At 40.0% G+C, this 26406-nt stretch overlaps 1 protein-coding gene across 1 annotated transcript in view; it reads right to left on the reverse strand.

Moving 5' to 3' along the window:
• Nucleotides 1-25053, reverse strand: part of fstl4 (follistatin-like 4) — a 249648-nt gene extending 224595 nt beyond the window's left edge. Inside the window, exon 1 of the mRNA XM_038307643.1 lies at nt 24774-25053. The gene's annotated coding sequence lies outside the window, so the exon portion shown is untranslated. The remainder of the gene's footprint in view (nt 1-24773) is intronic.
• Nucleotides 25054-26406: the final 1353 nt, after the last annotated feature.

A 26406-nucleotide genomic window follows, 5' to 3' on the forward strand; every position in this document is an offset into this window, starting at 1 on the left:
TCATAGTTAGATATATTTTTGCTTTAATGTGAAATGCAATGAGGATTTAATTCTAAGCAGCTCAATAAAACAACTAAATCTTCTACATTTAAGAAAGAAAACAAAAAACTCATTCCTTTTCTGCCACTTAAAGCAGTCTGCTGATTAACACAAGTATCTCACAAAAAAAGATAGAATATTTATTCCAGTTTCTACTTTTATGTGCTCTTCACATCATGTTTTTTTTTTTTTGTTGGTAAAAATTCAATATGAAGCACAGGATACCGGATTCTAGTCAAAGTACAGTATATTCAATTTGTCCTTTACTACAAACCTTGAGCTGTTCGTATTTCAGACCCTTAGAAACTTCTGCTTTTATAAAGTTATTACTAGTGGCTGAAAAAAAAAAAAAACAGTATTTTCTGCATTTCCATGCAAACATAACTGTTCTAGTCCAAAAGATATAAGGAAAACAATCTAAATACATTAGATGATGTTTTTCATGAAAAACAGAAGCCTGTTCTTTTCCCTCAGTCTGGGATAGTTTGAAAAACAGCTGGCTTTGCTTTTTATGTAGCAGATGCAAAATGTCAGTTTAGAATATAACAGTGATACCAAAATCAAACATGGATCCAAGAAAGGATCATTTTCAGCACAAAAGTGCCACTGAAAAATCATGCCTTTTTTTCTGCAATCTGTTTAATGCTAAAACAGAGGTGTAGTTGTTTAGTGTAATACAAGAATTATTTATATATTAGTTATATAATTATCATGTTATTCAGAGAAATAAAAACAATGTTCTACTTAAATTTGCATGTTTATGCCTCAGTAAATTGATTAATTCTCCTAAATACCTCTAGTGATTTCAGACAGGCTTGTGAAATTACTGACAAATTACCCTCGGGAAGTGTTCCTATTTTGTTCTGTTACAATAACAAACATCATTGCATTTTATTGGTTTTTATATGATCAACCAATTCAAGTAGGGCATTGCAGTACAGCTGCATAAAAAGAATGCTGGGCTTTCTATAAAGTAAACTCCAGTGAAGTTTTCATTTGCTTTAATAGGAGCCATCTAATTTCCTTCATAAATATCTGCACCAGCCTGGAGTCGATAGCCCATCATAGGTGTCTTGAATGTTTGTCCAGCATTTAGTCTCCTCATCTTCAAACTCACTCAGCATTCCTGTCCTACTAACTGGAAGAATCCTCACAGCAATCTCCTGTCACAGCTTGGTTTCACAAAGACTTTGCATGTAAGTTGAAAACTTACAAACTTTTGGTTTTATGTAACCAGAGGAATATTCATCCTTCTATTCTCTCAAAAAGGTCAGATTTATAAATTGGATGATTAATAGTTGCCCTGTAAACAAATTATCATACCTAGGAACTGAATACTGAATCTTTGCAGCGTCTCAAGGAAGTTAGGCTGTATTCACACCAAACGTGTTTTAAGCGTCAAAAAGGGGCCAAAATCTAAATTTCTGAATATTCTGGATGCTTGGCGTTCTGAGTGTTGAGCCACTTTGTTCTTTTCCTTGTAATTTGGGGTGTGCCTTCAGTTAATATAGGGATACATAAACCGCTTAGACACAGTTCGGTAAGAAAATGTTTCAGTGGTTTAATAACAATATAAGCACTCTGTTTCCTTGCACATAAAAAATCCATTCTCCTGGCTTATTAAAATCAATGGAGGTATACCCAATGATGCAATTCATTTTTCATATACTGACAACTCTAGAGAAGCGGAAATCATGGGTTGCATGTAGTCTCTGTCTCCAAGACACTTACTGGATCAAGCTTCTCTGATTGGTTTATGCTCATCGTTAAGCTGCAAAAATTCAGATTTTCCAACTCTGGCATCAAGCCAAATCTGCAGCACGAAAAGCGCAGAAAGCTTCAAAATGAGCTGTAAAAGGGGCAGATGATGCGCCAAGAGATGTCTTGTAGCCCCTTGAGGCGCGTTCACAATTGACTTTGCATTTAAACAGGATATCGTTGACAGTCTAAATACAGCATTGTACATGGGGCTCTTGGATGCTTGTCCTAATAATGTTTCCATTGCCCAACCTGTCAGTGTAGATGGAACACCATACTTTTAAGGTGTTGTACTGCAATCTTTTATTTCCTAGGTGACTGATTTAACAGCTATCAGCTAGTCTGTTGTGCCCCTTGGTCTACTTAATTTTGTCTTTTAAAAGTTTTCACCCACCCCAAAAAAGAAATCTTCCATACAAGAGCAACCCTCATACTCATATTAAAGTACAAATCGAGTATTTGCAACTTCTCAAAAGGATGGATGCCACATTTTTATAACTTTTGTTGGGCAAAAAATGATGGAAACCATTTATTATTTTCTTCCACTCCCCTGTCATAACTAGGTTATGACAGGGGAGTGGGAAAAAAAAACAAAAATACACATGGGAAGGTACTTATTTTTACTAGTATGAATCAATCTGTATGCTATCTGCAACTGACTCTTCCTTTCTGAGTGGAAACAAATCCACTTTAGCTCATTATCATTATTGAAGTGAATATTGCTCCTTATGTGGAAAAAAGATAAAACCCCGAATTGTGTTTGGTGTGAACACACCTTTATAGCTCGCTGGATGTTGCCATCTCAGACTAAATACAATGCTATTATTGCTCATTAGGAGCATGAAATTTTACTGTGCAAATGTTTACAACACCATAGCATTTGGTTCTTTGATTGCGACCTTTGATCCGTTGCTTTAAAAAAGCTAACAGCTACATGCAGTCTTGCTTTCACTGAGAACGCACCTTCTCTCTCACCACCAAACATGTCCTCAGTTTTGAAATATATAGAAAAGGCAAAGAAAAAAAGAATGTGTTAATCAGGTCAACCTCCAGGATTAAGTGGGATGACCTCTTTTTTTACTATATATTTACAGCGGTTCAAGTAAATTAAGCATCTTGGTATAGGTCTCAGAGAGTGTGGTCCTGGTCGTGACGTCATCACTCTTTAACTTGGTCCATATTTAATGCACCTCCACCTTTCATATAAGTCTGCACATTCCAATATATTACCACTTCTGGAAATGAGTCATGGTAAAGCTAAGATCCAGAAGTTTGTCATTACAGAGCTCCTGTGCAAAAGCAACCCATTAAATCAGTTAGGCAATGTTAAGGTTCTTCCAAGCCAGCTGTGGTGTGGGAATTTGTGTCAATTGCTCAAGCAAACCCATCAAAAGTTTATAATTCCACAAAAATCCCCCACGCACCTGTAGTATAGCTAATGTTAGATTTAGATCAATGCCTAAAATCATTACTTTAAGAGAGCAGTGAATCAATGGTATACCTTTGGAAAGGCTAAAGCTAGAGCAACATTAAAATTAGAGTGGTATATGAAGACAAGCAGCCCTTCTGTTACTCTCTATAATTGCAGAAATGTAAAGGCCTCTTGGGCTGCTTCCTTTGCTCAGCTCTGCAGCACTCCAGGTAGGAATGCTGTCACATATATAAATGACACACAGAGTTACACTCCAACAGTCATTTCTCGCTCAGCATGCTTTTTTCCTTCTGGGAAGTTGCTGAGTATTTAAAAAAGGATACAAGAGAGGATTGGATAAATAAAAAAAGTTTTATTTCTGAATGATGAAACTTTGAGGTGTATATTTCGCCTGCCTTAAGTCAGAGGTTTTCCATTTAAAGGCTGTCCCTGAGCTAGATTTGCTGCAATCCTGCACACAGATGTAATTTAAAATATAGTTTCAAGAAAAGAGTCATGCATTAGAGATGCCCATTGTGTCAGGACTAGTTAATGTATTACCAAAAACAGCAAAAGCAGGAGATAGTGTAAAAAGAAAAAGGCTTTTTGTCAGTCACTCTGTAAAGGCAGGTGTCACACTCCCCCAATGACTATGGCCCATTTTGGAACAAACTGCTCTGCACTCTATTATAAATGCCCCCTCAAACTGAGGCTCTTCTTATCTTCAGTAAAATCTCTGCCATCAACCTGAGTCTGCCAGCCAGTTTGCCAGCACTCAAGTTTCAAACAGGCTCTTCTTCACACAAATGTGCTCATGGCACCAAATTGAACCAGTGGGAGAGTCGTTTTTTGCCCAATTCTGGTTTGTCAACTCGCTTCTCTGTATTTTATCCCTGTGCCTCTTTGGTTGGAGGAAATACTGTTGAGACCAAAAGTGTCAGTCTGTCAGACAGCTGCGCCTCATGATCATGTTCTAAACCTGGTTGTTTCGCAGACAGTCTGGCTGAACATGATGGGCAGCTTTTCACGTTATTCTCCCTCATTGTTTATTTTATGTATCAAATTGAAATTTTCAGAATATCTGACTTTATACTGACAGTCTATCTCTTGGAAACATATGCTATCAGTACCTTCTCAGTTAAGGTAAGACATTGAACAACTCATTTCATTAAGAGATGAATAACATCCATTAGCAAACATTAAGCTCCTTTAATGAAACAGTGCTCATTAGCCCCTATATTGGTTGCAAATGCTTTCTAAAACAAACAATGAATCAGCAAACTAAATGTCAGTAGATAAATTCATGTAGGCATCTAGGACTAAATGTGGAAATGTTAGAGGTATAAGGAAAATGGGTAAACTGGCCTTATAGGACTTAAAGGTAAATGTAGTTCAGAAAACAAATCATTACCAGGAAAAGTATGCTAAATAATCTCTCTGTATAAAATCTTGAATATTGGCAGATTGGTAATAGCTGCAGAAAACTACAGTTCTACCACTCCTGTCAGCTACAAAAAGCAAACTGAAGCCATAGTTTACACAAGTTTACAAGAACATATTGGACAAATATTACCTCCTCCAAAGGATGAAAGATTCAGAATTTTGCCTTGTCTAAGTTTGCTGACCATGTCCATCCCTTAATGACACCAGTGAACTTCTTCTGATTACTTAGCTAAACACAACCAGATTTTAACTGTGCAATTTGTGCAGTTGCTTTGTGCAATTTTAGATTTGCACCAAAATATCTAATATAAGTTCAAACTAATCTAAAGGTGCAGCAGACAACACACCTCAGCAGGTAACTAGTAAGCTAAATCAAGAGCAAAAAAGGAAATCCAAGTTGCTTTGCTGACCCCCTTATTTCCAATTGCTGGCCTCTTTATTGGGTACATCTTGTTCTTACCTAAAGGACCCCCCTTTATAGATTCTTTTAGACACTAATTTAAATGGACAATCACAGGTTAACCCACGAAATAACACATCAACTGTCATGACTTATGCTGCCTAGCATTATCATTCTGTTTTAGACAACGTAACACCTTTAAAATGTTCACAGGCTTAAGTGAGTTTGAGGTTTTTTGGCTACATTAAGTCCTGCATGACGTTTAAGTCACAGGACATAGAATTGGCTTTGATTGGGATACAGCAGAATTTTCATATTTAAGTTTAAAAAATAGCCAAATCTATAGACTGTGAAGGACTGGCGACCTGTTGGGGTGTACTCTGCCTCTCGCCAATTATCTGCCAGAGATAGGCACTGGTGGCGCTGATGCAATAAGCAGGAGAAGATGGTTGGATATATAAATAGGAACAAGTCGTCACAATGTTTAAATAAATCTACTTAATAGTCTTAGTAGGTTAATAGTCTACTTAATACTCTAATGTTTTAAAATCTACTACTTATTTGCTGAAATAGTTTGACTCAATCTCTGGAAGTTGCTCCAAAATGATAAAACATCACCATATATGGTTAGTAAGTATTTAAAGCAGCAGTATAAACCCAGTAAGTATTGCAGCATAAGTGTCATATTTGGTGTTCTCAGGTATCATGAAGAGTCAGGGTATTGATGAAACATTGATTGCCAAGAGTGATATTGAATTTATAGATCATTCTATTTAGTAGGAGTGACCCTTTAATCTTCTCAAAATGGTTGTATTAAAAATGGAAAATAAATGAGATACATATTACTAAGGTTAAATAAAGCTGGTGTCCATAAGGCATGGAAAATATAAAGAAATACTTAAGGTATTTGTGGTTTTTAAAGTGTGAAGAAAAGTTCTTTGAAAACACAAAACACTCACCATGACCTTTAGTTGAAAGGATGGAAAGGCTTCAACTGAAATAAAACTTTTAAATAAAAATCCATATAAAGCAGAGAAGCACACATACAGACAAGAAAGCCTTCTACAGCAGAGGAAAAGTCATTACAGCAATTAGAACGCGTGACCAAAGCATATGTGAGCTGTGATTAGATAAGTTAATGTATTCATTAAGAGGGAAAGCAACTGCATATGTGGCCTTTTAGATAGCCATAGAGAGAGAAATGTTACATTTGCTTCCTGAAAAAACAGTCTGACTGAAAAAAGTGTTCTAATGAGAGCTGCAGTTCTACAGATATAGCTGAGCCTCCAAATTATCCACTTTTTGAAGACTTTCTTTTAACGTGTACTGAGTAAAAGAGGCGGCGTGAGGGGGTGCCTTGGGGGTCATAACACCCACTGGAAACAGCTCTCTACCTCTCCACCCCAGCAATGTTCATAATTATTAATTATGATTATTCACACGTTGTGGTCCATCGTTTATCTGATTCAAAGACTGATCACAGAAATTTTGCTTGCTCTGTGCACTCTCAACTGGCCCTGGATCTGTACCACATAATTTGCAAAAAATGCAGACCCATAAACTGGGTATTTGATCGGTCAAAATTCCAGCAGGGTCTTACTCAGGCTGCTGAGGAAGCAGTATCAACTAGCAACTGGGAAATGATTGTAAGTTACGGCTGTTCATTTACTATCATCCTGCAAGAAATGACATGGAGTTTTACCATAACCAGCATCACCATGGTAATCATGAGGGAACAAGAACAGAAATAGTTTTATCAGTGGTTAAAAACAAAAAAGGAAGACAAAAATAAGGGCTTAAAATAGCTGGACATATTACAGGATCTTTCAGCTTACCACACCGTTTCTCATTCGTGTAGTCAGTCCAATTATATATGTCAAAAGAAAACAAAGTTTTTAGGAGCATCTGGGGTATCTTTATTTTGGTCATGATCCAGATTTAGGAATATACTGTAGGAACATAGGCTGACCAATAAAGAGCTTGGCTCTCTCATCATCACAACAGACAGGTGCAGCATCCAAATTTTTGCAGTAGCCCCACCGATGCATCTTTCGATCTCCTGCTCCATTCTCCCCTCATTCGTGAACAGGATCCCAAGATAGACTTCCAACCTGAAGGGGACAAGCCACCTTTTTCCGCTCGAAACCCACAGCCCAGACTTGGAAGAGCTGATCATCCCAGCCGCTTCACACTCAACTGAGAAACGTCTTAGTGCATGCTGTAGGTCTTAACAAGAGGGAACCAGCAGAACTACGTCATCCCCAAAAAGCAGGGACGATGTCCACTAGTCCCCGAACCATACCCCCTTCGTTCCTTGGCTGCACATAGAAATCCAGTCTGTAAATGGGTCAGACTTATCACAGTGGGCCGCCATCAAACTACATTAGTGGCACCTAGCATTAAGCTTAGACAGTTTTCTTGGCAAAATCAACAATTACCATCGCTCAATTTATATGCTGTGTTTCTGTATGATAATAATTTAGTTAGATGAATTTGAATTTAGTCGTTATAGCTGAGGTTAAGCAAAAACCTCCTAACAATTTCACTAATATTTGCAGTGTCCAATTTTATTGGACCCCCTACAAAAACTCCCGACCCCCACACACAATTCTCTGGCATTGCCACTGCCTGATTGTTAGGTAGAAGACTAATGAAAAGACAAGCAAGAACGAATTGAAAGACAGGGCCTGTTTCCTCAGAATAACAGCCCATTCTCTTTCTGCCACATTTTCTGTTATCTTAGATTTGTCTCTGACAAGTTTCCATAACCAGATTGGCAGCCCTTGGGTGTTAAAGCCCACATCATGCTTGTCAGGTGGGTCTGAAAGGCAAGCAAACAGAGGCTAGTTGTTAAATCCAGATATTCCCTGCAGGGTTTATGACAGAGCTGTAAGAGCAAACAAGATATCAGGGGGATGTATATCGCCTTAACGGGAAGGCCTGCTTGAGCAATGGGACTTCATCTGCAGCAAATATCTACTCTAGAATTAAATGAAGGAACCCTATGTGATGCCATATACAGTGTCAACCAGAAACTTTAATAAACTGATGCCAGTTATATATTCAATGTAGTTTTTGGCTTTAATAATGCATTTTAATCATTCCTTTCTGATACACCAAAAAGCTAGTGTTCCTGCAAACAGAAAGGAAATGCCCAACTTTTAATATAATGCAACTTCTCTTTCACTGTCCAATGATAAAAATTATACATTCAAGTCTATTACATCCACAAACTCAAGCTCTCAAAGAAGTAGAACCGTCATGAAAGCATGATTTGCAGGACGATAAAAAGTCCCAGAAATAACATTAAAAGATAAGATTATCATTTCTTTTGAATCCAAAAAAAGATCCAACACTGTACCCATTATTTTGGCACTGAAGCCAATTCATATGCTTTTCCAAATGTTAAAACCATGTTTTTGGCTTTCTGTTCCTCAGTCATAGGGTGCTCATGCTACAATGGCGATACTATGGAAACAGTAAAAGAAGAGGTAATTGTTTTTCATGCACAATATTTTTTTTTAAATAGAGGGAGACACAAGAAAGTCAAAGAAATGTGCAAGGCAAATAAAATGAATACAAAAAATATGTAAATGTGATAAATTTTCAGTATGTGATCAATTGATTTTCTGTTTGCAACAGGCCTACACACCAGTAATATCTAGATACTGTAAATGTCCCTTAATAAGATACAAACAAAATGACAAATGTTTGAGCAAAGTCTTAATACTATGCCACTAATCAAAGCTTTTTGAAACCATGTAAATTGAGTGGGTTTGTTGTGTGGTTTCTATTTCCAAACATAATATCGGCATTTCTAATCAGATTGACTTCAGGAAAGACATTAATGACTTACAAAGCCAAAGTTTATGTCTAGTTGGCTCTCAAACCTATATATATAAAATATTCAAGGAGTAAGAAACAGCTTCTCTGAGGAATAATAATCTTCAAGCTAAACTTAAAATATCAGTTACTAACAAAAACGCACAAAACACAATAAAGTCGAAAGTCTTATGGTCAGACTATGCATAACTTGAACTGCCAATAAAAGACAAAAGGTTGGGGCTTTCGGTAGCGTCATGGGCATTGCTTAAACTGGGTAAAATAATGGAGACATACCTCCAAAATTTCCCACTTCACATTAAATCCACAGCTAAATGTTAAAAACCTAAATTCAGGCTGGTATCTTTATAGTGAAATTATTCCAAACACAAATGAAAGTCGATTCTGAACTAGATGAAGCAAATACAAACCTATTAAGAAATTGTAGGGCACAATTAAAGTCTGCTTGATACCATAAAACCTATTTTTCTTAAATTGTCTACTATTCCCCCCCCCCCAAAAAAAAAAACAGGTAGTCAAGAAGTATTAGAAGTATGTAGCCTAAAGTGCTTCTGGATCCATGGACTTGATAAAAAGCTATATAAGTACAGGCTTTTTACCATGCATTCAAGCTGAAACCCTTCAGGTCATATCTCTGGAAAGATGCAAAACTCCAGTTCTGTGAAGTTTAGATAGGTTCCCTCTTCAAAACACTACTGGAATGATTGGGTCATCAGCAAGGTTCTGTTGAACTTGAATGAGGTGGATTTCTGTTATTCGAGTCAGGTCTTTTGGATCAGAAGAAAGTGTAAGTCACAGGCCCTGGAGGACTGGAGCTTGATCCCTGGCATAAGACATAAAGCAACCAGTCAGATTACTATGCAGTGAATCCATTAACTGTTTTTTTTTCCTCCGGATTTGTGTCTATTGCGTTTTGGAAAGGTGCAGCACAAGACAGAAATAAGCATGAATTACTAAAAAAGAACAAGGTTAAGGGGCAGAAATTGACATATTTCCCATCAAAGACCTTCAGTGAATGTTTGGCGCTACACCGTAACAAAAATTACATAACTTACTCTAAGAAAATTTACATGTTTGAACAATGGTTAAAGAGGACCAGATGTATCTTTAGGTATTACTTTAAAAAATAATCTTATGATGAGCCCAAATGTTTGAGACCTATGGCATCAGAGCTGGATGTGCCTTTTTACCCTCCCCTGTCATTGTCGATAAATTTAGCCAAAAAGTTTGAATATGAGAGCAACAATCTAAGAGGTAAAAGTATTTTGGAGGAAATCTTAATTTAGCAATTCCTCTTCCCATTTTTATGCAATATATACATCTCATAACATTACCAATAGTAAAATACTAAAAATGTGATGAATACTCTTTTCATATTAGTTTCTTTTTTATCTGTAGGTTACAATCTATAGGCTATTATTATGTAAATTTCGAAAACAGATTGAAGACAAAGATCTAAGGCCAATAACTGTTAAAATAAGTGAATTTAAAAAATATATAAAAAATAATAAATGAAATAAATAAAAATAATTCTTAAATTTAGAGACCTAGAAATATCATATAGATGGTATTAGAAAATCAATTTAATTTTAAAGAGTCGAATTCCTTTTTTGCTCCTTACAAATTTCACTTGCTTGAGCAAAGAACTTGACAGTCACGATATGCTAAAGAAGCATGAGTACTAGAAAATAAATTAACTTGTTAAGGGGAAACAAGCAGAATTTGACATATCAAATTCTATTATTAATTAGCACATAAACCAACCAGATGGAAAAATGTAAACAGTTGTATCAGCTGCTTTGTACCAGTAATAATTCTGAGATTAATTACTGCCGGTGTTATCCTTTCCTTCAGCTATGTTATCTAGAGCGGTATTGCACTCTGGCTCAAACACAATAGGTATAACCCACCACAATACAATAGCAAAGCAAATAAATATGTCAAAAGCTTCTCATCAGTGATACTGCAAAACTTCAATTACATAGTTTTTGTTATGTCATATTTACAACAAAGAAGAATTAGCAGTTTCTATTCTTCAGTTATTTCAGCTGTTTCTGAAATGTCATTTGTGTCATGATCGGTACACGAATGTGACCCAATTATGCAGAACACCACGACACAGGAAACAGATGAAAAGTTAACAGAGTTTATTGAATACAATCCAATGGTAGTATGTTCTGGTATGGTCCTGGGCAACGGGTTCACCGGAGTCTGTGAGGAAGACAGTTAGTTAGCTGGGCTCTTAGCGGTTTGTCCTTTGATAGTCTCTGGTTTGTACCTTGTGGGTCCTTGAATGAATCTTGGAGAGGAAGGTTGTTGGAACTGGAGAGAGTCTGATTAGCTGAGTCCGTTAGCTGCTTCAGCGTCTTGCTTCTGAAAGGTAGCTGACCTTGACTTAGGATCTCCAGCTCTTGGTCCAGAGCTGCAAGAGAATCCAGGGGAAGTCTTCAGGTTTGGCTCTGAGGGCAGGCTCGGTGGGTTAAGCTCTTCCAGAGCTTCACGAAGGAGAATCAGATTTTCCAACTGGCTCAACACTGCGGCGTTGAGGCAAGGTCTGAAGACAGCTTAAGTAGTGGGTCCTCCTGATGATGGTAACGAGCAGCAGCTGTGCAGAGGGCTCTGCTCAGGAGGATCCACGGCGGACTCTGCTGGAGAAGAGAGGTACTTCTCCAGCCTCCAACAGTACCCCCCCCTCAACGACCGCCCCTTGGCGGTCCGGAGGAAGTAGATGGGCAGGAACGCTCGTACTCCTCGATCAGGGAAGGATCGAGGATGTAAGAGCCGGGAACCCACTGAAGGTCTTCAGGTCCGTAGCCCTCCCAGTCGACGAGGTACTGCCAGCCGCGACCTCGCCGACGGGAGTCCACGATGCGACAGACGGTAAATGCAGGATGACCATCGACTTCCAGGGCGGGTGGAGGGGAGTCGGATGGCGGGCACAGAGGGCTAGAGACTACGGGCTTGACCTGAGATACATGAAAGGTGGGATGGATGCGTAGACTCGGAGGTAGCTGGAGACGGACTGCGGAGGGACTGATGACCTGGGAAACCTTAAACGGACCAATGAATCTGGGAGACAGTTTCCGAGACATTCCCTTGAGGGGAATGTCCCGGGTAGACAGCCATACCTCCTGTCCGATGGTGTACTCAGGAGCGGGACGTCTCTTAGAGTCGGCAAAACGTTTGGTGGTTTCTGATGATCTGTTGAGGGTAGTGATGGTTTCCTTCCAAATCCTTTGACAGCGGCGGATGTGTTGGTTGATGGTCCTGACAGATATCTCCCTTTCATCTGCGGGAAAAAGTGGTGGTTGGTATCCATGACTGACCTGAAATGGTGACTGGCCGGTGGAAGCGGATCTCTGGGAGTTATGGGCGTACTCGATCCAAGGGAGATACTGGTTCCAGTCGGTGGGGTTGTTGGAAGTTAGGCAGCGGAGGGTGGATTCAAGGTGCTGGTTCATGCGCTCGGTCTGACCGTTGGATTGTGGATGATAACCTGAAGTCAAAGCAGACTTACAACCCAGAGCTGAACAGAAGGCTTTCCAAACTTGAGAGATAAATTGAGGACCACGGTCTGATAGGATCTCCTGGGGGATGCCATGTAATCTGAAGACGTGTTTCACGAGAAGCTGAGAAGTCTGGAACGCCGAGGGGAGCTTCCTGAGAGGGACTAGATGACAGGACTTGGAAAAACGGTCAACGATGGTGAGTATTGTGGACATACCTCGAGAGACGGGGAGACCAGTGACGAAATCTATGGCAATGTGGGACCATGGACGTGAAGGGATCGGAAGAGGTTGAAGCAGACCAGAGGGTGGCTGATGCGAGGCCTTGTTTCTAGCACAAATGGGGCAGGCCAGCACATATTCCTTTACATCCCTGTGGAGAGTGGGCCACCAGAAGCGTCTGGTGATGAGAGCGATGGTTCTACTGACTCCAGGGTGGGCCGAGAATTTGGCAGTGTGCATCCATTGAATGAGCCTGGACCTGACGGAAGACGGAACATAAGTTCTGTTAGCCGGACCGTTACCTGGGTCGGGTTCCGTGGCCAGGGCGGAGTTAATGAGATCGGAGATCTCCCAATTCACGACTCCCACAGTACAAGAGGCCGGGAGGACTGGCTCTGGTGTCTCGGGTTGATCGACGGAGTATAGGCGTGAGAGGGAGTCTGGTTTCACATTCTTTGATCCGGGTCTGTAGGAGATAACGAGATTAAATCTGGAGAAGAAAATGGACCACCTGGATTGACGAGGATTGGCCTGTTTGGCAGACTGGATGCTAGCAAGGTTCTTGTGGTCAGTCCAGACTAGAACAGGGTGCTCAGCTCCCTCTAACCAGTGTCTCCACTCCTCCAACGGCAACTTAATGGCTAATAGTTCTCGATCTCCAACACCGTAGTTCTGTTCTGCTGATGAGAGTCTGCGAGAGAAAAAAGCACATGGATGAATCTTTTGATCTGAGTCGAGTCTCTGGGAAAGGACGGCTCCGACGCCAGAATCCGAAGCATCAACCTCGAGGATGAACTGTTTAGAAAGGTCAGGCTGAATTAACACCGGTGCTCTGGAAAACAATGACTTCAGTTTGTCAAAGGCAGACTGAGCTTCGGGAGTCCATTGAAAATTCCTCTTAACCGAAGTTAAAGAGGTCAGAGGTTGAGCCGTCTGGCTATAATTTCTAATGAAACGACGGTAAAAATTGGCGAACCCCAAAAACCTTTAAAGCTGTTTTCGAGTTTCAGGAATCGGCCAGTCCAACACCGCCTTTATCTTGTCCTCAGCAGGCTTAACCTGCCCGCCCTCGAGCACAAACCCCAAAAATGTCACTGATGGTTGGTGGAATTCACATTTTTCTGCCTTGACGAATAACTTGTTCTCCAGTAGCCTCTGTAACACCAGGCGGACATGTTTCTTGTGATCAGTTAAGTTCCGTGAATAAATGAGTATGTCGTCTATATAGACAAAGACAAACACATTTAAAAAATCTCTGAGAACATCATTCACTAGTGCTTGAAAGCAGGCGGGGGCGTTTGTTAAACCAAAAGGCATCACCAGGTACTCGAACTGACCTAATGGTGTCTTGAAAGCAGTCTTCCATTCATCACCTTCTCTGATTCTGAGGAGATGATATGCGTTTCTCAGATCCAGTTTGGTGAAGACTGTTGCCCCCTGAACTGGTTCAAAAGCTGAGGCTAGGAGAGGTAGAGGGTACTTATTCTTTATAGTGATTTGGTTCAACCCTCTGTAGTCAATGCATGGTCTTAATGAACCATCCTTCTTGCCAACAAAAAAGAAACCAGCACCCAAAGGTGAAGAGGACGGACGAATAATTCCAGCAGCTAAAGACTCGTTAATATACTTCTCCATTGTCTCTCGTTCTGGTTTGGAGATGTTATATAAACGGCTGCTGGGTAACGGTGCTCCAGGTAACAACTCAATTGCGCAGTCATATGGTCTATGTGGTGGAAGGGACGTAGCACTGACCTTACTGAAGACCGGGGCCAAGTCATGGTACTCAAAGGGGACTGAAGATAGGTCAGGAGAGTCCATCTCCTCCCCCCCTCTAGGAGGCCCCACCACGGGGGCTGCCGACCGAAGACAAGTCTCATGGCATGACGTAGACCATGCTTCCACGTGACGTTCAGTCCAATTAATGCGTGGATTGTGTTTCTCCAGCCATTCGAATCCGAGCACCAACGGGGAACATGCGGAGGGAATGACAAAAAATGTGATAGTTTCACGATGGTTACCTGAGAGGAGGAGCTCGAGGGGTTGAGTTTGATGAGTAACTTGGTGGAGATTTTTCCCATCAATGGCGGAGACACGGAGAGGTTGAGAAAGGGGAACAGTTTCAATCATCAACTGTTGAACAAGGTTAGAGTCTATGAGGTTCCGTTCACAGCCTGAGTCAATAAAGGCAGAAAAGGAGAGGTTCTGATTATTACAAAACAAAGTGGCAGGAAGCATCAATCGAGGAGATTTCTTAGAGTTGGTTTGGCCCGCCAGACTCCTCAGATCCTCTGGCGGGCCCTGCCTTTTGATTTAGCCTGGCAGGAAGCAATGAAATGTCCACTTTCACCACAATAGATGCAAAGTCTGCTCAAAAAACGTCTTTGTCTCTCCTCAGGAGTAAGCCGAGTGTGTCCCACCTGCATAGGTTCGACCTCCATACCATCAGAATGTGAAGCCTGAACAGGCAGAGGGAGGGACTGGGCTTTTGGTTGCTCTGTGGGAGGAGAAGAAACAATCATAAAATTTGAAGCAGATGTAGAGGCATGAGACCCAGAATTTCTTATCTTGGAGCTGTTTCTGGCTCTGATTCTGTTGTCCAATCTAATAGTTAGTTTGATTAGATCCTCAAGGGAGGCTGGCTCGTCGAGAGTTGCCAGTTCGTCCTTTATATTCTCATTTAAGGCCATAAAATAAGCTCCCTTCAGAGCGCTTTGATTCCATCCGGAAACTGCTGCCTTAACCCGGAAGTTGATCGAAAAATCAGCCACAGATGAATTTCCCTGCTTAATACTGAAAAGAGCACGAGAGTCAATAGTTTGATCAGTTTCTTGATTAAAAACCTGGGAGAACTCAGAAATGAAATCAGAGTATCGGCAGTTGAGACTTTCATCTGAGGGAAATCTGGCCTGGGCCCACTCCAAAGCTCTTCCTGTTAGTTGAGAGAGAATAAAGGTTACTTTCTTAAAGTCCGTCGAAAAATTGTTGGGAGAGTTCTGGAACAATAATCTGCACTGAAATAAAAATCCTCTGCATTCCTTCATATTACCCGAAAATTTTTCAGGAAGGCTTAGGCGGAACTCTGATGACGTTACTGCTGGTGACCTCGGAGGGGGAACTGGACCCGGAAATGGTTGCACTGCCGGTGTGGCATTAGCACTGTTCAAGCGGTTAGCAAAATTTTGGATTACTTGGTTCTGTAACTCTATGTGGGTGTTTAACTCACTGAGAGCTTGAACATGTCCATGGATTTGAACCTCCCGTTCTTCCAATAGACGACGGAGGTGGTCTGCTGGGCCTTGTGTTTGGCCGCAGTGTTCTGTCATGATCGGTACACGAATGTGACCCAATTATGCAGAACACCACGACACAGGAAACAGATGAAAAGTTAACAGAGTTTATTGAATACAATCCAATGGTAGTATGTTCTGGTATGGTCCTGGGCAACGGGTTCACCGGAGTCTGTGAGGAAGACAGTTAGTTAGCTGGGCTCTTAGCGGTTTGTCCTTTGATAGTCTCTGGTTTGTACCTTGTGGGTCCTTGAATGAATCTTGGAGCGGAAGGTTGTTGGAACTGGAGAGAGTCTGATTAGCTGAGTCCGTTAGCTGCTTCAGCGTCTTGCTTCTGAAAGGTAGCTGACCTTGACTTAGGATCTCCAGCTCTTGGTGCAGAGCTGCAAGAGAATCCAGGGGAAGTCTTCAGGTTTGGCTCTGAGGGCAGGCTCGGTGGGTTAAGCTCTTCCAGAGCTTCACGAAGGAGAATCAGATTTTCCAACTGGCTCAACACTGCGGCGTTGAGGCAACGTCTGAAGACAGCTTAAGTAGTGGGTCCTCCTGATGATGGTAACGAGCAGCAGCTGTGCAGAGGGCTCTGCTCAGGAGGATCCACGGCGGACTCTGCTGGAGAAGAGAGGTACTTCTCCAGCCTCCAACAATTTGATGTGAAATCTTATACTGTTGATTCATACTTTATATCCCAGCTTTGATTTTTATGTTTCAGAAACGATATATAAGAGAACAAAAGTTCATGTTCTACCGACGTTCTACCGACGTCATCGAAATCAAGTTCAAGCGTAAACAGAAAAAAGGTTTAAGAAAAAGTTAAGCTTGGAGACACAGTAGTAATTGATATGGTTTGAGACAATCTGTATATCATTGGGTTTTTTCCCCCCTTATGCTTACACCCGTAGTCAAATGGGTACGAGCAGGTGCTCTGCATACTCAAACACTAACAAAGATTTTTTCATGACCTGTGGTTCTGAATCAAAGCGCCGACGGATGCTTGAAAGGAGCATGGTGAGTATTTTTGAGAATTGAATAAAATAATTTGGCAATGGCAAACAGGTGTGGAGGCAAGGAAATAACCTGAGGACCTGCTAGACCCAATTGACTGAGAACATTTACTGGGATCAAGAACAAACAAGAAAACACTGCTGTATGAAATCAGCTAACTAAAATAAGGCTATGTTAGAGGGAAAAAAGATTAAATTGAGATAATACAGGGAATAAATAATTAATAGAATACAAATAATTAAAACATGCCCCCATCTAGTTACTTCCATCCACACCTGCTCCCTATCAGCTGATTAGCCCATTCTTTGTTCTATCTCCCATATATTGTATGCACCTCCTGTGCAGTTCTTCATTGCTGGATTCTCCTCATTACTTTATTCCTTATGTTAGTTTTCCTGAGCATCTCCTACATTTTGATTCCTGAGTGTTTTGCCTGCTGTTTCTGGATTAGTTGATTCTGTACTATCAACATCTTCATTAAAATGCAAAAAATCCTCTCTGCCTTTCTGTCTCCGCATCTGGCCTCTCAAAAAACATCCACAGAACCTGACATATGTAATCAAACAGTGAAATGTATCTGTATCTGGCTTGCCCTAAGAAGCATCTACAGTTTTCAGCTTTGCTGCATGAGATCTGTCTGACTGCACACCCTTTAACAATGGAACATCATGTAAAACTGCCAACAAAAGTCAGCAGCACTTGTTGGATAAGTGATAAGACCCAGAAGCTAAAGTCATATCACTCCTCCAAAGCAAAAAGATCTCCAGCTTGGAAGTTATAAACACAGGGGCAGAGGGATAGTGGCATAAAAGAGACAGGCAGATGGCTGACTCAAGTCAATGTTAAACACGGATATGGCAGGTGACCTTTCCTTCACCCTTCTCCACATTTCTCACTCTCTGCTGACTTTTTTTTCGGGCAGAAAAGTCAGCTGCATTTGGAAAAAGCTGTGCTGCTGATGCTCTGAGCTCATATGGGATGCAGCAGTAAAGGTCATTTTTTACAAGTTCAACATCACTGACCAGAATTTCAAGTGACCGACAGGGTCCATGTCTAGCTGTCCTGCATTCCATAGGGAGTCGAGGGGACCAGTAAGATAATCCAACATGTCCAGGGTGGGTTCTAGACGGGGCCAATGCCCAGTAGAACTGGTCCTGTTCCTTGTTATGGCCCCTGAACTGAAGACATATTATTAAATCTATTTCTTTTGCTTCTGACAGAAGAGACTGGACGTAATCGGTCCATTGAACCAATTAAACATTTCCCTCTAAAGTTTAACAATTATTTAGAAAATTTGGTGTGCAACTTTAATCCTCAGTCATAAAGATCAGATCACAGATAAGGGGCTAGATAAGGGGCCTGTAACCTAAGCTTTGGGGGTCCCCTAGATATACTGAACAATGTACTATTACCCTGTTGTTTGCTTTATCCCTTCCCAGTTAAATGTGATCTAGGACTGCCATTACCTGGTGAAACGCCTGTGGAATAGAGAATTTAAGAACATATTTGGTTACTTTTAGTAAAGCACCATGTCTTTCTGCAATGGGCCTTGTTTTAATCAGAGATGTATTTCTACAAGAACGTGTCTGTCACTATAACCCCATGGTAAATCCACAAGGAAAAATATCATCACTTCAATTTAAAAACTAATCTTGTCTCCAGCATCACAGTGCAAATGTATAGCGGATGTGGCAGCTCATAAGAATCTGTCTTAGAGCACACAATAAATCTCTGCCTTTGTTTTTGAGAAAGGCTCATCATTCTTCCTGAAATCCTGAAATGCCGAGTCACCAGGTGTATAAATTAAAAGCTGAAGCAGGCACGGTTCACCTGAAGGGACAGCAAGGTTGAGAGAGGGAATACATCACGCTTCTGATTAGACAAATGCTGCGTGGTGTTCAGGCAATGTGATGCCAAGTGTTTTAACGGCCACTTAGGTTAAAGAATAATTGTTACTTTGTTCAAAATCACTGTTCTATCAAACTATTATGTTTTCTCATGTGGAAAGCTAAGAGGCCAACCTTTTTGATGTAATGTAAAACAAATAGTTTTTTTTTTTTTTTTTTTACTATGAGCCATCATTGCAGAACAGTCTATACTACTATCATTAAGTGGAAACAAAAACTGGGTAAAGCCCTCACAATAATCTTAGCGGATAAGTAAGAAAATCTTCTTTTTATATGTATCAAAATTATAAACTGAACCAAATGTGTAGCAAGAGCAGAAACTTGTATGCCCTTACTGGCTCCAATCTACTCAGCCGACTTTGCAAGCGCATTCATTTCTGCTATTTTCCCACCAGGATGCTAAGGAATTAATACAAGGGGAGTTAATTAGGGCTAAAATGTGTCATGAACAGAGTGCTGTTCAATATGGCCATTAGAGTAAGAAAAATATGTGTGTTGACTTTTTTTTTTTTTGCTGCTCAAGTGCTTGAAAAAGTTAAACTAAAGAGTAATGGAATTATTATTAAAGAGAATCATAAACATAGTGGGTCAAACAGAAATGTGATTTTAATATTTACAAATCACAAACCATGTCTAAAGAATCAAATAAAAAATAAAAATATAAATGGCACATCAGCTTTCAGAATTATAGGCAGCATTCAATAAACTATATCTGCTAAATCAGCCCCTCCAAGCATTAATCAGCTCTGCAGATACAGACCAATTTGTCCCGTTCAACTAAAGCAAGCTAGTCAGCTACTCTCTTCTCTCTCCCTTCATCTGCACACAGGAGCTGTGACCCAGAGGTCAGATAAAAAAGAAGAGTGTCTTGTCTATGTGAACCAATACAATGATCAGTCATTTTTTTGTATCACTGGGTCACAAACACTGAAAGCTATTCATATTTCTTTCTAAAGAGTGTTCAGTTTAAAAATGTATTCATTTTCCTGATTTGATCCATACACAAGGGTATGAAATGGAGGAAGCTGCTGTCTGTAAGCAAAGCACCTGCACATGATCTAACGCAGAAAAAAGCTGATTCTGTGCAGCACAAATATCCAGTATTCAACCTCCAGAAACAATTTCACGCTATTAAAAGTCTGTGGTTATACATTTCAAAGTTCTTACCGTTGATACTGCCATAGCTGAGGCTAAAACTTGCTTAGAAAGCCCTAAGTTTTAACTCTTCATGGTAAACTAGAAGGCGATCAAACAGCGACATGTCCCCTCTCTGGTTTTGCCTCTTTACAATAGGCAGAAAGCAGGCAGATGGTAGTTGTGTCTTCTCTTATTCTGTCAGATCAGAGCTCTTCAACAGGGGGTCCGCGACCCCTAGGGGTCCACAGAGGTTCTGCATGGGGGTCGCAAAAGTTTTGGTTGGTTAGACTTTTTTTTATATTCCCCCTGCAATTTTTTCCACATATTGAAATGTCTTTAAATCCACATTAACATGAATTCAACACACTGTAGTAAACGGATAAATGGAGGCAGAAGGTGTCTTTCAGTCATTAATGTACAGATTCAGCGACTCGCAGAAGCTCTTTCAAGGTGAGCACTGTTTCATTCACAACACTTGTCCCATCAACGATAAATCCGAATCAGAAATACTTTAATAATCCCCCGACAAAATTACTTTCATTGCATTAATCCATCTGTAATAGAGTGACTACAGGACCAGTTTGATATATCACAATTTCATGCAATATATAAAATTATGGGGTCCACGCTGCATCTCACCATCAGTTTGGGGGTCCTTGGCCTGGAAAACATTAGGACCCCTGTGTTAGATCAAGAGGATCTTTGATTTGAATATTAGTCCCAACAAATAATTACATTGTAAAAACAATCCATAAATATTCACGCCATTATTGCATATAAAATAATAAAAAACAATTTTCTTCCATTTTGCCACAACTATGTTATCAAAATGATATTTTTCAAAACTAATACATCCACACCACCTTCAACATGAAAGGATTCTTCACTAATAGGAAAATACTTTTACAGTAACATTAGATGGGACTCAGGCATTGTAAGATCTTACTAGCTCTGTGATAGGGTCTCTTCTCTGTGTTAAGTTCCTGAGATATGAGCCAAAAACCTAAAAGAAGCGAGGTGCCTAGAAGCAATGCAGAGGTTTCTGCTTTTCTTCTAAACGCAAAGTTAAAAGTTTGAATCTAACAACTGATTGAACATCAAGTGTATGTTTTCTACAATAGTGGAAATTATAAAAATCATGAAGGGTTAATAGCGGCTATGATGCTATTAACCCTTCATGATGCTGACGGCTGGACGTGGAGCTTAAACCACATCAGTAGTTGTCAAAAGATGCAGGCAAAAGCAGGGTTAAGGAGAAACCTGAACAGACTGCTATCGTTGGTGAAAAAAGTGGCATTACATCTGTTAACATCCAGACAGCAGGATGAGATATTAAAGGGATTGCCATCATGTCTCTCTTTTAGAGCATTTTAACGATTTTCCACAACTTATGCAACAGCTTCTTGCCCTTTCAAAAAATACTTAAATGTGTGATGCCTTTTTTATGGCCTCTGTGTTTTTTGGTAAAGGATAGAAGCTATAAGTGGGTTGAAATCAACTCAATGTTGTTATGCTTCTGAGTAAAGTAATTTTAGCCCCTCATTGGCTCTCCTGTGAAAGAGTAAATCATGGCTAAGGCTTAAATATGGGATGAAGGGATCATACAGAACATAAGAGTTAGGGTAACACAGAGAAATCACCCAGCAACAAAACATTTTTTTTTGGTAATTAAGACAAGAATATTTCATTGTATAGAACTTTGGAAATGAATAAAACTAAAAACAATTCAGAGATATGCAATGCTCTATATCACACACACCGTTTTCTTCTTTCTTAAAATATTATCAGACCATCGTGATAATTTGTTAAGGAAAAAATTTACAGTCCAAGGTTGCATCACCGCTAGGAAAACACATAAAAATACTTAATCTAATCCACAGCAGATCGACACAAAAAAAAAGTCCTAAGTTAATACTCTAGGCTGCAGGAGTGCATTCATCTACTTTTCACACTGTGGCAAACGCAATTTGATTGATAGCTAGGACAGGCTGCAACCCATGTTGTGGACATGATACATGAGCACCGTAACTCTGAGCTGCTCATGATACACTTTGCTTTTACAAGATTTATGGAACTGTGCCTCAAATGATGACCCCGTAATGCAACTTTAATGTTATGCTATGTGTGCAGGCTCGGTATGTTATCAATTAATTCTGATTATTATTTGATTATATGAGGAATTATGAAGATTTAGTAAACTTAGATGATAAATAGCTTTATAAACAGGACATGCTCTGTCCTGGAACAGTGCAGCAATGAATTCCACAACCATTATCTCAAACTGCACAGTTCTTGAAGAAAACAGTTACACATTAAACGTGACATGCAAACTTTAGAAACATGACAGGACTTGGTGCACTACATTCCCTGGTGATTAGACATGTGTCACATTAGTTGTTTAGTATGGCATTGCACATGGTGAAATAGGAAATTAACTCCCTGCATTCTGTGCATCTTCACTCAATCAATTCAAACACAGAAATCAGCCATGCAGCTCCTTCTCCAAAGCAAACTAGCAATATCATTGAGGGCCGTCCTTAACCTCATGGGGGGAAAAAAGCCAAGCTCATGAAGACAGAATTAATAGATTAAGTTATTTTGACGCAAGATAGGATGCTAAAACACTCTGTTAAACCTTCACGTTTAGATTTTTGTTGAGGCTCTAAGCTATTTTTTTTTCGTTTTTTAACATTTCAAAAGAAATACATGTTTTTTTTTGTATTTTAAAAATAATGGCTTTTCTCTCAGCTGTTTATCGTCAAGTAAGGAAACTGGAATCCTAATTTGTCCTTCAGCAAACTCACAAATATTAACATATGTGAATAAAACTAAAAGCATCCAAAAAAAAACATGATGCAAAGGTATGAGCCATTAAGGATTATAAGTTTATATTCGTATTATGTTTACTTTAACTAATACAACTTGTGCACCTGTGAACAAAGCACCTCAAATGTCCTTGAGCAACAAAAGCATCTGCAGCCTTATAATAGCTGAGATGAATCTTTCATCTTGTCATATTTAATACATTAAAATACTGAGGTGAGACTAATTCATGAGTTTTTTCACAATTGTTTTGTTTTGTACAAACAATCTGTTCATCCGCAGTCTGCAAGCAGCCCCAATCAAAGCAATCTGAAATCAAATTGTCCATTAACAATGACAAAACAACAGCGGTATTGACGCTGCGTAGTAATTTAGTGAAGTAGGAAAGCTCACTGCAGCATTTATTTTGTCAGCGCCACTCAAAAGGTCAATTACATGCTTATGATGATGAATTTAAATGCAGTCTAGAGACCTGGATAAATAGGCTGCCAGATTAAGAATAGCATACGAGGGAAAACATGTAGAAGCATGAAAAAGCTTATAACACAACAGCGGCAGGATATAGGCATCTACGACCACCATACATTATCAAGTATAACATAAGTTATTCTCATGCACATATGCTTCTCTAAGCCGCTTATGGTTTAATTGGTTATCACTGGAGCACCCCTGAAGCCTATTTCCGCTCTAATGACTGGAAATGTTTTGGTGGGGATTTATTGGGAGTATGCATGCATGTGTTTGTGTGTTTGAGTCATCCCACTATTAAGCCCGTCTCTGAAGCAACAACCAGCCACAATCTGCCGGACTCACTGTAATGACTCTCTGGAAGGCAGCTAATAAGTCAAGCAGCAGATTGCAAGCTACAGTATGCCAGGCTGAGTCACTATTCTGGTTGACATCATTATTTCTCAAGGCGACCCTGGGGGCATGCCTTGTGTAATCACTGGTGATTAGAAGTGGTTTCATCTCAAGTTCTCCTGCAGCTTTGATGCTGTTGTTTTCCCTTCATTGAACCTCTTCTTAGTCAGCATTTAAAAACAAGTGTTTGTTTCACAGTGGAAAGACTGATCAGCCAAAATAAGGCTTGGGGTTGCAGGAAATTATAAAAATAAAGTGGTACAGCTAATTATATTTTCATTCACAAACACGCTCAGATAGTGATCTTGACACCTGCATGTGCTTGCACGTGTTTTTTTCTGTTTATATACGCGCATGCAGTCATCTGCGTTGATTAGTAGAATCAATGTTATAATTTAAATGTCCGTTTTTGTCTAATTATTCATATTGCGGGCTGTCTGGATGCAGAGAGGGGGGCATCCTGTCGAGATCGGCAGGGTTTTCAGCACCAACACCGCATCTCATGACAGGGGTGCGCGTTAAGCAGTCCTCATTTCCCACTCCGCTGGCCGTCACGGAAGCTTTGCTGCTGCTTGGCCGGCCTCTCCTGACACTTAGAGACATTTCTTAGCAGAAGAAGCTGATTTAATAAAATCAGATAAGCAAATCTAGGTAAGGGGTTTTCTCCTCTTTTTGACTCCATAGAGTATTTTTATTGCCCCCCTTTAACTGCATTTCTCCCAAAGGTATTCAATTGTAAATGGATGAAGTCTTACATGAAGCCTGATGATCTGAGAGTGGGAGGTATATGTTAAGGAGGAGAACGGGTTTATATGTGTTCCTCATGGTCATGCCATTAGATCTGAAGCTCTTCATTTGTGCGTTATTATAGCTGCGCTCCTATACTGAGTGATTTATAGCATATCGTTTGACAACAGACGTGTTGTTTAACACTGTCACTGAGTGTCATTGACATCCCCCTGCGCTATGAAAGCTGCATTTTTCTCCACTTATGATTTCTATGATGTTTTCAAATACAACTATTGGAGCATACAAAATAAATCTGCCTTTTCTTTCAATTAAAATATGAACGAACTCAATTAACCAGATAAACTTGTAGATTATTAATACAAATAAAGTCAACTGCCACCTTACCTGTCGTCCTCTGAGGAAAGAGCACAAATAGAGGAAAATAAATAAATAAAAAGATTCCAAGCAGCGACTTGTCCCGAACAGTGCTATTTGTAGTCCCAGTGGGTTTTTGTGAGGCTCGGGATAATTATGGGCTGGTGCCTATCAGGCGCAGCTGTGTTGATAGCTTCTGGTGGCGGGTAGCGCGTCCCCAACTCTCAGCAGCAGCAGCGGCAGCAGCAGCTGGCCATCCTCCGGCTCTGCGCGGCTGGTTTCCTCTCAGAGCTCTGCTTTCTGCTCTGCCCTATTTCAACTCCTCAACGCGCCGCGCCGCTCCTGACGTCAGCAGGAGCGGCGCTCACGCCAAAAAAAAAAATAAAAAATTATCGGCGGCGGGTGCAGCTGTGGATCCATCACACCAGGCTTCAGGATGGCGACACCTGTGCGTGTGCGCGCGTCTAAGTGCGCAGGTGTCTGTGCGCTTTGACATTAGTGCGGATCAGATTCCCTGACAGGAGAAATCACACTTCAAGCTTCTTAAAGGGGGTTTGTCACATTTTGTTTAATATGGGTCAAGTTAACTCTCAGCCTATATATTACCGCAATGGTATCACTAACAGGTTTATTAGCTTACAGAAAAGTATGTAAATAATTTGCACTTTATTCGATCGGTGCTTCTTTAGCATGAATAACTGCATCAGTGCGTTCCGCAGAGGGAATCAGTCTGAGGTGCTGAGGTTTTAAAGAAGTACATGTTGCTTTATTTAGCAGTCTGGAGGTCCTCCGTTAAGTGTCTCTTATATTCCTGCACACCTAAATCTCATCTTCAAGCCATTTAGGTGGTGGATAGAGCACAGATCTTTAAGGTTGAAGATGCAGACTTTTGAAATCTATGGAGAGCAATCAATGTTTCTTTAAAAATCTTCCACAAAAAATACATCTCATTGTCTCTTTTATATTGATTGTGGTGCAAACATTGTTGTGGAACAGGATTTGGGAACTTGTCAGACAGACAAGTCAAACACCAACAGGCTTTAGGCTGCACTTTTACCTACATGGTTATTTTCACTCACATCCTTACCCAATGATCAGTGATAATATGGGTTAAGAACGTGCAGGTTATTCCTTTTTTCAACCAAGATCACACAAGCTGTGAAATAAATCTCTAACTGCCTTTGCAGGATATCCTTAAACAGTTGGATTTCCTTATTAAATTTATGTCAGTACATAAAACAATTGGTTTTAACCTCACTTTGCAAGGTGGTCTAAATGGAATAAGATGGATGGATAAGATGGATATAATAATCTTTGGCATTTTCCTTCTAATGTCTTAAGTGTTCATTCCTTTGGCCCTGAAGTAGAAACACATGTTATTGCTTTTTCTTGTTGTTCTTTTTTCTAAAAACTTATTAAGTAATAAAGGATGGTCAAAAGAAATTACATTTAAAATCTTATTTTTATTAATTTTATTGTTTCTTAATTTTATTTTTAATTATGTCCCATAATATCGATTCAACTTATTTTGGAAATAATGTTACTGAAAAAATGTAGATGGTCTGTCTTCAGATCAGCTTTTATGCAGAAAGCACAAGGGGATAAACTACACATGGTACTATCCACAATCATGCTCAGATACAAGGACTGGATTCTAAAGAAA

This window comes from Cyprinodon tularosa, unplaced genomic scaffold, assembly GCF_016077235.1.
Source record: "Cyprinodon tularosa strain WSP-4 unplaced genomic scaffold, ASM1607723v1 ctg617, whole genome shotgun sequence".
NCBI lineage: Eukaryota > Metazoa > Chordata > Actinopteri > Cyprinodontiformes > Cyprinodontidae > Cyprinodon > Cyprinodon tularosa.